Source organism: Lasioglossum baleicum, unplaced genomic scaffold, assembly GCF_051020765.1.
Source record: "Lasioglossum baleicum unplaced genomic scaffold, iyLasBale1 scaffold0035, whole genome shotgun sequence".
NCBI lineage: Eukaryota > Metazoa > Arthropoda > Insecta > Hymenoptera > Halictidae > Lasioglossum > Lasioglossum baleicum.
The window spans coordinates 722,813-734,832 of record NW_027469095.1 but is presented as its reverse complement, the minus strand read 5'-3'; positions in this window follow the sequence as shown (position 1 = coordinate 734,832).

Here is a 12,020-nt window from a genome sequence, read left to right as displayed (position 1 = left end):
CATAACGCATAACGCAAAGCCGATAACGCATAACGCATTACGCATAACCCATGACGCAAACGCATAACGCATAACGCATAACGCATAACGCATAACGCATAACGCATAACGCATAACGCATAACGCATAACGCATAACGCATAACGCATAACGCATAACGCATAACGCATAACGCATAACGCATAACGCATAACGCATAACGCATAACGCATAACGCATAACGCATAACGCATAACGCATAACGCATAACGCATAACGCATAACGCATAACGCATAACGCATAACGCATAACGCATAACGCATAACGCATAACGCATAACGCATAACGGATAACGCATAACGCATAACGCATAACGCATAACGCATAACGCATAACGCATAACGCATAACGCATAACGCATAACGCATAACGCATAACGCATAACGCATAACGCATAACGCATAACGCATAACGCATAACGCATAACGCATAACGCATAACGCATAACGCATAACGCATAACGCATAACGCATAACGCATAACGCATAACGCATAACGCATAACGCATAACGCATAACGCATAACGCATAACGCATAACGCATAACGCATAACGCATAACGCATAACGCATAACGCATAACGCATAACCCATAACGCATAACGCATATCGCATAACGCATAACGCATAACGCATAACGCATAACGCATAACGCATAACGCATAACGCATAACGCATAACGCATAACGCATAACGCATAACGCATAACGCATATCGCATAACGCATAACGCATAACGCATAACGCATAACGCATAACGCATAACCCATAACGCATAACGCATATCGCATAACGCATAACGCATAACGCATAACGCATAACGCATAACGCATAACGCAGAACGCACAACGCACAACGCACAACGCAGAACGCATAACGCATAACGCATAACGCATAACCCATAACGCATAACGCATATCGCATAACGCATAACGCATAACGCATAACGCATAACGCATAACGCAGAACGCACAACGCACAACGCACAACGCACAACGCAGAACGCACAACGCATAACGTATATCGCATAACCGATAACGCATAACGCAAAGCCGATAACGCATAACGCATGACGCATAACGCATAACGCATGACGCATAACCCGTAACGCATAACGCATAACGCAAAACGCATAACGCATAACGCATAATGCATAACGCTTAATCCATGACGCATAACGCATAACGCATAACGCATAACGCATAACGCATAACGCATAACGCATAACGTATAACGCATAACGCATAACGCATAACGCATAACGCATAACGCATATCGCATAACGCATAACGCATAACGCATAACGCATAACGCATAACGCATAACGCATAACGCATAACGCACAACGCACAACGCACAACGCACAACGCACAACGCAGAACGCACAACGCACAACGCATAACGCATAACGCATAACCGATAACGCATAACGCAAAGCCGATAACGCATAACGCATAACGCATGACGCATAACGCATAACGCATGACGCATAACCCGTAACGCATGACGCATAACGCAAAACGCATAACGCATAACGCATAATGCATAACGCAAAACGCATAATGCATAACGCATAATGCATAACGCATAATCCATAACGGATAACGCACAACCCATAACGCATGACGCATAACGCATAACGCATAACGCAAAACGCATAACGCAAAACGCATAATGCATAACGCATAATGCATAACGCATAATCCATAACGGATAACGCACAACCCATAACGCATGACGCATAACGCAAAGCCGATAACGCATAACGCATAACGCATATCGCATAACGCATAACGCATAACGCATGACGAATAACGCAAAGCCGATAACGCATAACGCATAACGCATAACGCATAACGCATAACGCATAACGCATAACGCACAACGCACAACGCAGAACGCACAACGCACAACGCACAACGCATAACGCATAACGCATAACGCCTAACGCAGGACGCAAAACGCATAACGCATAACGCAGAACGCATAACGCATAATACATAACGCATAATACATAACGCATAATCCATAACGGATAACGCATAACCCATAACGCATAACGCAAAGCCGATAACGCATAACGCATTACGCATAACCCATGACGCAAACGCATAACGCATAACGCATAACGCATAACGCATAACGCATAACGCATAACGCATAACGCATAACGCATAACGCATAACGCATAACGCATAACGCATAACGCATAACGCATAACGCATAACGCATAACGCATAACGCATAACGCATAACGCATAACGCATAACGCATAACGCATAACGCATAACGCATAACGCATAACGCATAACGCATAACGCATAACGCATAACGCATAACGCATAACGCATAACGCATAACGCATAACGCATAACGCATAACGCATAACGCATAACGCAAAGCCGATAACGCATAACGCATTACGCATAACCCATGACGCATAACGCATAACGCATAACGCATAACGCATAACGCATAACGCATAAAGCATAACGCATAACGCATAACGCATAACGCATAACGCATAACGCATAACGCATAACGCATAACGCATAACGCATAACGCATAACGCATATCGCATAACGCATAACGCATAACGCATAACGCATAACGCATAACCCATAACGCATAACGCATATCGCATAACGCATAACGCATAACGCATAACGCATAACGCATAACGCATAACGCATAACGCAGAACGCACAACGCACAACGCACAACGCACAACGCAGAACGCACAAGGCACAACGCATAACGCATAACGCATAACCGATAACGCATAACGCAAAGCCGATAACGCATAACGCATGACGCATAACGCATAACGCATGACGCATAACCCGTAACGCATAACGCATAACGCAAAACGCATAACGCATAACGCATAATGCATAACGCTTAATCCATAACGGATAACGCATAACCCATAACGCATAACGCATAACGCATAACGCATAACGCATAACGCATAACGCATAACGCATAACGCATAACGCATAACGCATAACGCATAACGCATAACGCATAACGCATAACGCATAACGCATAACGCATAACGCATAACGCATAACGCATAACGCATAACGCATAACGCATAACGCATAACGCATAACGCATAACGCATAACGCATAACGCATAACGCATAACGCATAACGCATAACGCATAACGCATAACGCATAACGCATAACGCATAACGCATAACGCATAACGCATAACGCATAACGCATAACGCATAACGCATAACGCATAACGCATAACGCATAACGCATAACGCATAACGCATAACGCATAACGCATAACGCATAACGCATAACGCATAACGCATAACGCATAACGCATAACGCATAACGCATAACGCATAACGCATAACGCATAACGCATAACGCATAACGCATAACGCATAACGCATAACGCATAACGCATAACGCATAACGCATAACGCATAACGCATAACGCTTGACGCATAACGCATAACGCATAACGCATAACGCATAACGCATAACGCATAACGCATAACGCATAACGCATAACGCATAACGCATAACGCATAACGCATAATGCATAACGCAAAACGCATAATGCATAACGCATAATGCATAACGCATAATCCATAACGGATAACGCACAACCCATAACGCATGACGCATAACGCATAACGCATAACGCAAAACGCATAACGCAAAACGCATAATGCATAACGCATAATCCATAACGGATAACGCACAACCCATAACGCATGACGCATAACGCAAAGCCGATAACGCATAACGCATAACGCATATCGCATAACGCATAACGCATAACGCATGACGCATAACGCAAAGCCGATAACGCATAACGCATAACGCATAACGCATAACGCATAACGCATAACGCATAACGCATAACGCATAACGCATAACGCACAACGCATAACGCATAACGCATAACGCATAACGCATAACGCATAACGCATAACGCATAACGCATAACGCATAACGCATAACGCATAACGCATAACGCATAACGCATAACGCATAACGCATAACGCATAACGCATAACGCATAACGCATAACGCATAACGCATAACGCATAACGCATAACGCATAACGCATAACGCATAACGCATAACGCATAACGCATAACGCATAACGCATAACGCATAACGCATAACGCATAACGCATAACGCATAACGCATAACGCATAACGCATAACGCATAACGCATAACGCATAACGCATAACGCATAACGCATAACGCATAACGCATAACGCATAACGCATAACGCATAACGCATAACGCATAACGCATAACGCATAACGCATAACGCATAACGCATAACGCTTGACGCATAACGCATAACGCATAACGCATAACGCATAACGCATAACGCATAACGCATAACGCATAACGCATAACGCATAACGCATAACGCATAATGCATAACGCAAAACGCATAATGCATAACGCATAATGCATAACGCATAATCCATAACGGATAACGCACAACCCATAACGCATGACGCATAACGCATAACGCATAACGCAAAACGCATAACGCAAAACGCATAATGCATAACGCATAATCCATAACGGATAACGCACAACCCATAACGCATGACGCATAACGCAAAGCCGATAACGCATAACGCATAACGCATATCGCATAACGCATAACGCATAACGCATGACGCATAACGCAAAGCCGATAACGCATAACGCATAACGCATAACGCATAACGCATAACGCATAACGCATAACGCATAACGCATAACGCACAACGCACAACGCAGAACGCACAACGCACAACGCACAACGCATAACGCATAACGCATAACGCCTAACGCAGGACGCATAACGCATAACGCAGAACGCATAACGCATAATACATAACGCATAATACATAACGCATAATCCATAACGGATAACGCATAACCCATAACGCATAACGCAAAGCCGATAACGCATAACGCATTACGCATAACCCATGACGCAAACGCATAACGCATAACGCATAACGCATAACGCATAACGCATAACGCATAACGCATAACGCATAACGCATAACGCATAACGCATAACGCATAACGCATAACGCATAACGCATAACGCATAACGCATAACGCATAACGCATAACGCATAACGCATAACGCATAACGCATAACGCATAACGCATAACGCATAACGCATAACGCATAACGCATAACGCATAACGCGTAACGCATAACGCATAACGCATAACGCATAACGCATAACGCATAACGCATAACGCATAACGCATAACGCATAACGCATGACGCATAACGCATAACGCATAACGCATAACGCATAACGCATGACGCATAACGCATAACGCATAACGCATAACGCATAACGCATAACGCATAACGCATAACGCATAACGCATAACGCATAACGCAAAACGCATAACGCAAAACGCATAATGCATAACGCATAATGCATAACGCATAATCCATAACGGATAACGCACAACCCATAACGCATGACGCATAACGCAAAGACGATAACGCATAACGCATAACGCATATCGCATAACGCATAACGCATAACGCATGACGCATAACGCAAAGCCGATAACGCAAAGCCGATAACGCATAACGCATAACGCACAACGCACAACGCAGAACGCACAACGCACAACGCACAACGCACAACGCACAACGCACAACGCAGAACGCACAACGCACAACGCATTACGCATAACGCATAACCGATAACGCCTAACGCAAAGCCGATAACGCATAACGCATAACGCATAACGCATAACGCATAACGCATGACGCATAACGCATAACGCATAACGCATAACGCATAACGCATAACGCATAACGTATAACGCATAAAGCATAACGCATAACGCATAACGCATAACGCATAACGCATATCGCATAACGCATAACGCATAACGCATAACGCATAACGCATAACGCATAACGCAGAACGCACAACGCACAACGCACAACGCACAACGCACAACGCAGAACGCACAACGCACAACGCACAACGCATAACGCATAACGCATAACCGATAACGCATAACGCAAAGCCGATAACGCATAACGCATGACGCATAACGCATAACGCATGACGCATAACCCGTAACGCATGACGCATAACGCAAAACGCATAACGCATAACGCATAATGCATAACGCTTAATCCATAACGAATAACGCATAACCCATAACGCATAACGCATAACGCATAACGCATAACGCATAACGCACAACGCATAACGCATAACGCATAACGCATAACGCATGACGCATAACGCATAACGCATAACGCATAACGCATAACGCATAACGCATAACGCATAACGCATAACGCATAACGCATAACGCATAACGCATAACGCATAACGCATAACGCATAACCGATAACGCATAACGCAAAGCCGATAACGCATAACGCATGACGCATAACGCATAACGCATGACGCATAACCCGTAACGCATAACGCATAACGCAAAACGCATAACGCATAACGCATAACGCATAACGCATAACGCATAACGCATAACGCATAACGCATAACGCATAACGCATAACGCATAACGCATAACGCATAACGCATAACGCATAACGCATAACGCATAACGCATAACGCATAACGCATAACGCATAACGCATAACGCATAACGCATAACGCATAACGCATAACGCATAACGCATAACGCATAACGCATAACGCATAACGCATAACGCAAAACGCATAACGCATAACGCATAACGCATAACCCATAACGCATAACGCATATCGCATAACGCATAACGCATAACGCATAACGCATAACGCATAACGCATATCGCATAACGCATAACGCATAACGCATAACGCATAACGCATAACGCACAACGCACAACGCAGAACGCACAACGCACAACGCACAACGCATAACGCATAACGCATAACGCCTAACGCAGGACGCATAACGCATAACGCATAACGCAGAACGCATAACGCATAATACATAACGCATAATACATAACGCATAATCCATAACGGATAACGCATAACCCATAACGCATAACGCAAAGCCGATAACGCATAACGCATTACGCATAACCCATGACGCAAACGCATAACGCATAACGCATAACGCATAACGCATAACGCATAACGCATAACGCATAACGCATAACGCATAACGCATAACGCATAACGCATAACGCATAACGCATAACGCATAACGCATAACGCATAACGCATAACGCATAACGCATAACGCATAACGCATAACGCATAACGCATAACGCATAACGCATAACGCATAACGCATAACGCATAACGCATAACGCATAACGCATAACGCATAACGCATAACGCATAACGCATAACGCATAACGCATAACGCATAACGCATAACGCATAACGCATAACGCATAACGCATAACGCATAACGCATAACGCATAACGCATAACGCATAACGCATAACGCATAACGCATAACGCATAACGCATAACGCATAACGCATAACGCATAACGCATAACGCATAACGCATAACGCATAACGCATAACGCATAACGCATAACGCATAACCCATAACGCATAACGCATATCGCATAACGCATAACGCATAACGCATAACGCATAACGCATAACGCATATCGCATAACGCATAACGCATAACGCATAACGCATAACGCATAACGCATATCGCATAACGCATAACGCATAACGCATAACGCATAACGCATAACGCATAACCCATAACGCATAACGCATATCGCATAACGCATAACGCATAACGCATAACGCATAACGCATAACGCATAACGCAGAACGCACAACGCACAACGCACAACGCACAACGCAGAACGCACAACGCATAACGCATATCGCATAACCGATAACGCATAACGCAAAGCCGATAACGCATAACGCATGACGCATAACGCATAACGCATGACGCATAACCCGTAACGCATAACGCATAACGCAAAACGCATAACGCATAACGCATAATGCATAACGCTTAATCCATGACGCATAACGCATAACGCATAACGCATAACGCATAACGCATAACGCATAACGTATAACGCATAACGCATAACGCATAACGCATAACCCATAACGCATAACGCATATCGCATAACGCATAACGCATAACGCATAACGCATAACGCATAACGCATATCGCATAACGCATAACGCATAACGCATAACGCATAACGCATAACGCATATCGCATAACGCATAACGCATAACGCATAACGCATAACGCATAACGCATAACCCATAACGCATAACGCATATCGCATAACGCATAACGTATAACGCATAACGCATAACGCATAACGCATAACGCATAACGCATAACGCATAACGCATAACGCATAACGCATAACGCATAACGCATAACCCATAACGCATAACGCATATCGCATAACGCATAACGCATAACGCATAACGCATAACGCATAACGCATATCGCATAACGCATAACGCATAACGCATAACGCATAACGCATAACGCATAACGCATATCGCATAACGCATAACGCATAACGCATAACCCATAACGCATAACGCATAACCCATAACGCATAACGCATATCGCATAACGCATAACGCATAACGCATAACGCATAACGCATAACGTATAACGCAGAACGCACAACGCACAACGCACAACGCACAACGCAGAACGCACAACGCATAACGCATATCGCATAACCGATAACGCATAACGCAAAGCCGATAACGCATAACGCATGACGCATAACGCATAACGCATGACGCATAACCCGTAACGCATAACGCATAACGCAAAACGCATAACGCATAACGCATAATGCATAACGCTTAATCCATGACGCATAACGCATAACGCATAACGCATAACGCATAACGCATAACGCATAACGTATAACGCATAACGCATAACGCATAACGCATAACGCATAACGCACAACGCACAACGCACAACGCACAACGCACAACGCAGAACGCACAACGCACAACGCATAACGCATAACGCATAACGTATAACGCATAACGCAAAGCCGATAACGCATAACGCATGACGCATAACGCATAACGCATGACGCATAACCCGTAACGCATGACGCATAACGCAAAACGCATAACGCATAACGCATAATGCATAACGCTTAATCCATAACGAATAACGCATAACCCATAACGCATAACGCATAACGCATAACGCATAACGCATAACGCATAACGCACAACGCATAACGCATAACGCATAACGCATAACGCATAACGCATGACGCATAACGCATAACGCATAACGCATAACGCATAACCCATACCGCATTACGCATAACGCATAATGCATAACGCATAACGCATGACGCATAACCCATAACGCATAACGCATAACGCATTACGCATAACGTATAACGCATAACGCATAACGGATAACGCATAACGCATAACGCATACCGCATAACGCATGCCGCAAAGCCGATAACGCATAACGCATAACGCATAACGCATAACGCATAACGCATAACGCATAACGCATAACGCATAACGCATAACGCATAACGCATAACGCATAACGCATAACGCATAACGCATAACGCATAACGCATAACGCATAACGCATAACGCATAACGCATAACGCATAACGCATAACGCATAACGCATAACGCATAACGCATAACGCATAACGCATAACGCATAACGCATAACGCATAACGCATAACGCATAACGCATAACGCATAACGCATAACGCATAACGCATAACGCATAACGCATAACCCATAACGCATAACGCATATCGCATAACGCATAACGCATAACGCATAACGCATAACGCATAACGCATAACGCATAACGCATAACGCATAACGCATAACGCATAACGCATATCGCATAACGCATAACGCATAACGCATAACGCATAATGCATAACGCATAACGCATAACGCATAACCCATAACGCATAACGCATATCGCATAACGCATAACGCATAACGCATAACGCATAACGCATAACGCATAACGCAGAACGCACAACGCACAACGCACAACGCACAACGCAGAACGCATAACGCATAACGCATAACGCATAACCCATAACGCATAACGCATATCGCATAACGCATAACGCATAACGCATAACGCATAACGCATAACGCATAACGCATAACGCAGAACGCACAACGCACAACGCACAACGCACAACGCAGAACGCACAACGCATAACGCATATCGCATAACCGATAACGCATAACGCAAAGCCGATAACGCATAACGCATGACGCATAACGCATAACGCATGACGCATAACCCGTAACGCATAACGCATAACGCAAAACGCATAACGCATAACGCATAATGCATAACGCTTAATCCATGACGCATAACGCATAACGCATAACGCATAACGCATAACGCATAACGCATAACGCATAACGTATAACGCATAACGCATAACGCATAACGCATAACGCATAACGCATATCGCATAACGCATAACGCATAACGCATAACGCATAACGCATAACGCATAACGCATAACGCACAACGCACAACGCACAACGCACAACGCACAACGCAGAACGCACAACGCATAACGCATAACGCATAACGCATAACGCATAACGCATGACGCATAACGCATAACGCATAACGCATAACGCATAACGCATAACGCATAACGCATAACGCATAACGCATAACGCATAACGCATAACCGATAACGCATAACGCAAAGCCGATAACGCATAACGCATGACGCATAACGCATAACGCATGACGCATAACCCGTAACGCATAACGCATAACGCAAAACGCATAACGCATAACGCATAATGCATAACGCTTAATCCATAACGGATAACGCATAACCCATAACGCATGACGCATAACGCAAAGCCGATAACGCATAACGCATAACGCATATCGCATAACGCATAACGCATAACGCATGACGCATAACGCAAAGCCGATAACGCATAACGCATAACGCATAACGCATAACGCATAACGCATAACGCACAACGCACAACGCAGAACGCACAACGCACAACGCACAACGCATAACGCATAACGCATAACGCATAACGCCTAACGCAGGACGCATAACGCATAACGCATAACGCAGAACGCATAACGCATAATACATAACGCATAATACATAACGCATAATCCATAACGGATAACGCATAACCCATAACGCATAACGCATTACGCATAACCCATGACGCAAACGCATAACGCATAACGCATAACGCATAACGCATAACGCATAACGCATAACGCATAACGCATAACGCATAACGCATAACGCATAACGCATAACGCATAACGCATAACGCATAACGCATAACGCATAACGCATAACGCATAACGCATAACGCATAACGCATAACGCATAACGCATAACGCATAACGCATAACGCATAACGCATAACGCATAACGCATAACGCATAACGCATAACGCATAACGCATAACGCATAACGCATAACGCATAACGCATAACGCATAACGCATAACGCATAACGCATAACGCATAACGCATAACGCATAACGCATAACGCATAACGCATAACGCATAACGCATAACGCATAACGCATGACGCATAACGCATAACGCATGACGCATAACCCGTAACGCATAACGCATAACGCAAAACGCATAACGCATAACGCATAATGCATAACGCTTAATCCATAACGGATAACGCATAACCCATAACGCATGACGCATAACGCAAAGCCGATAACGCATAACGCATAACGCATATCGCATAACGCATAACGCATAACGCATGACGCATAACGCAAAGCCGATAACGCATAACGCATAACGCATAACGCATAACGCATAACGCATAACGCACAACGCACAACGCAGAACGCACAACGCACAACGCACAACGCATAACGCATAACGCATAACGCATAACGCCTAACGCAGGACGCATAACGCATAACGCATAACGCAGAACGCATAACGCATAATACATAACGCATAATACATAAC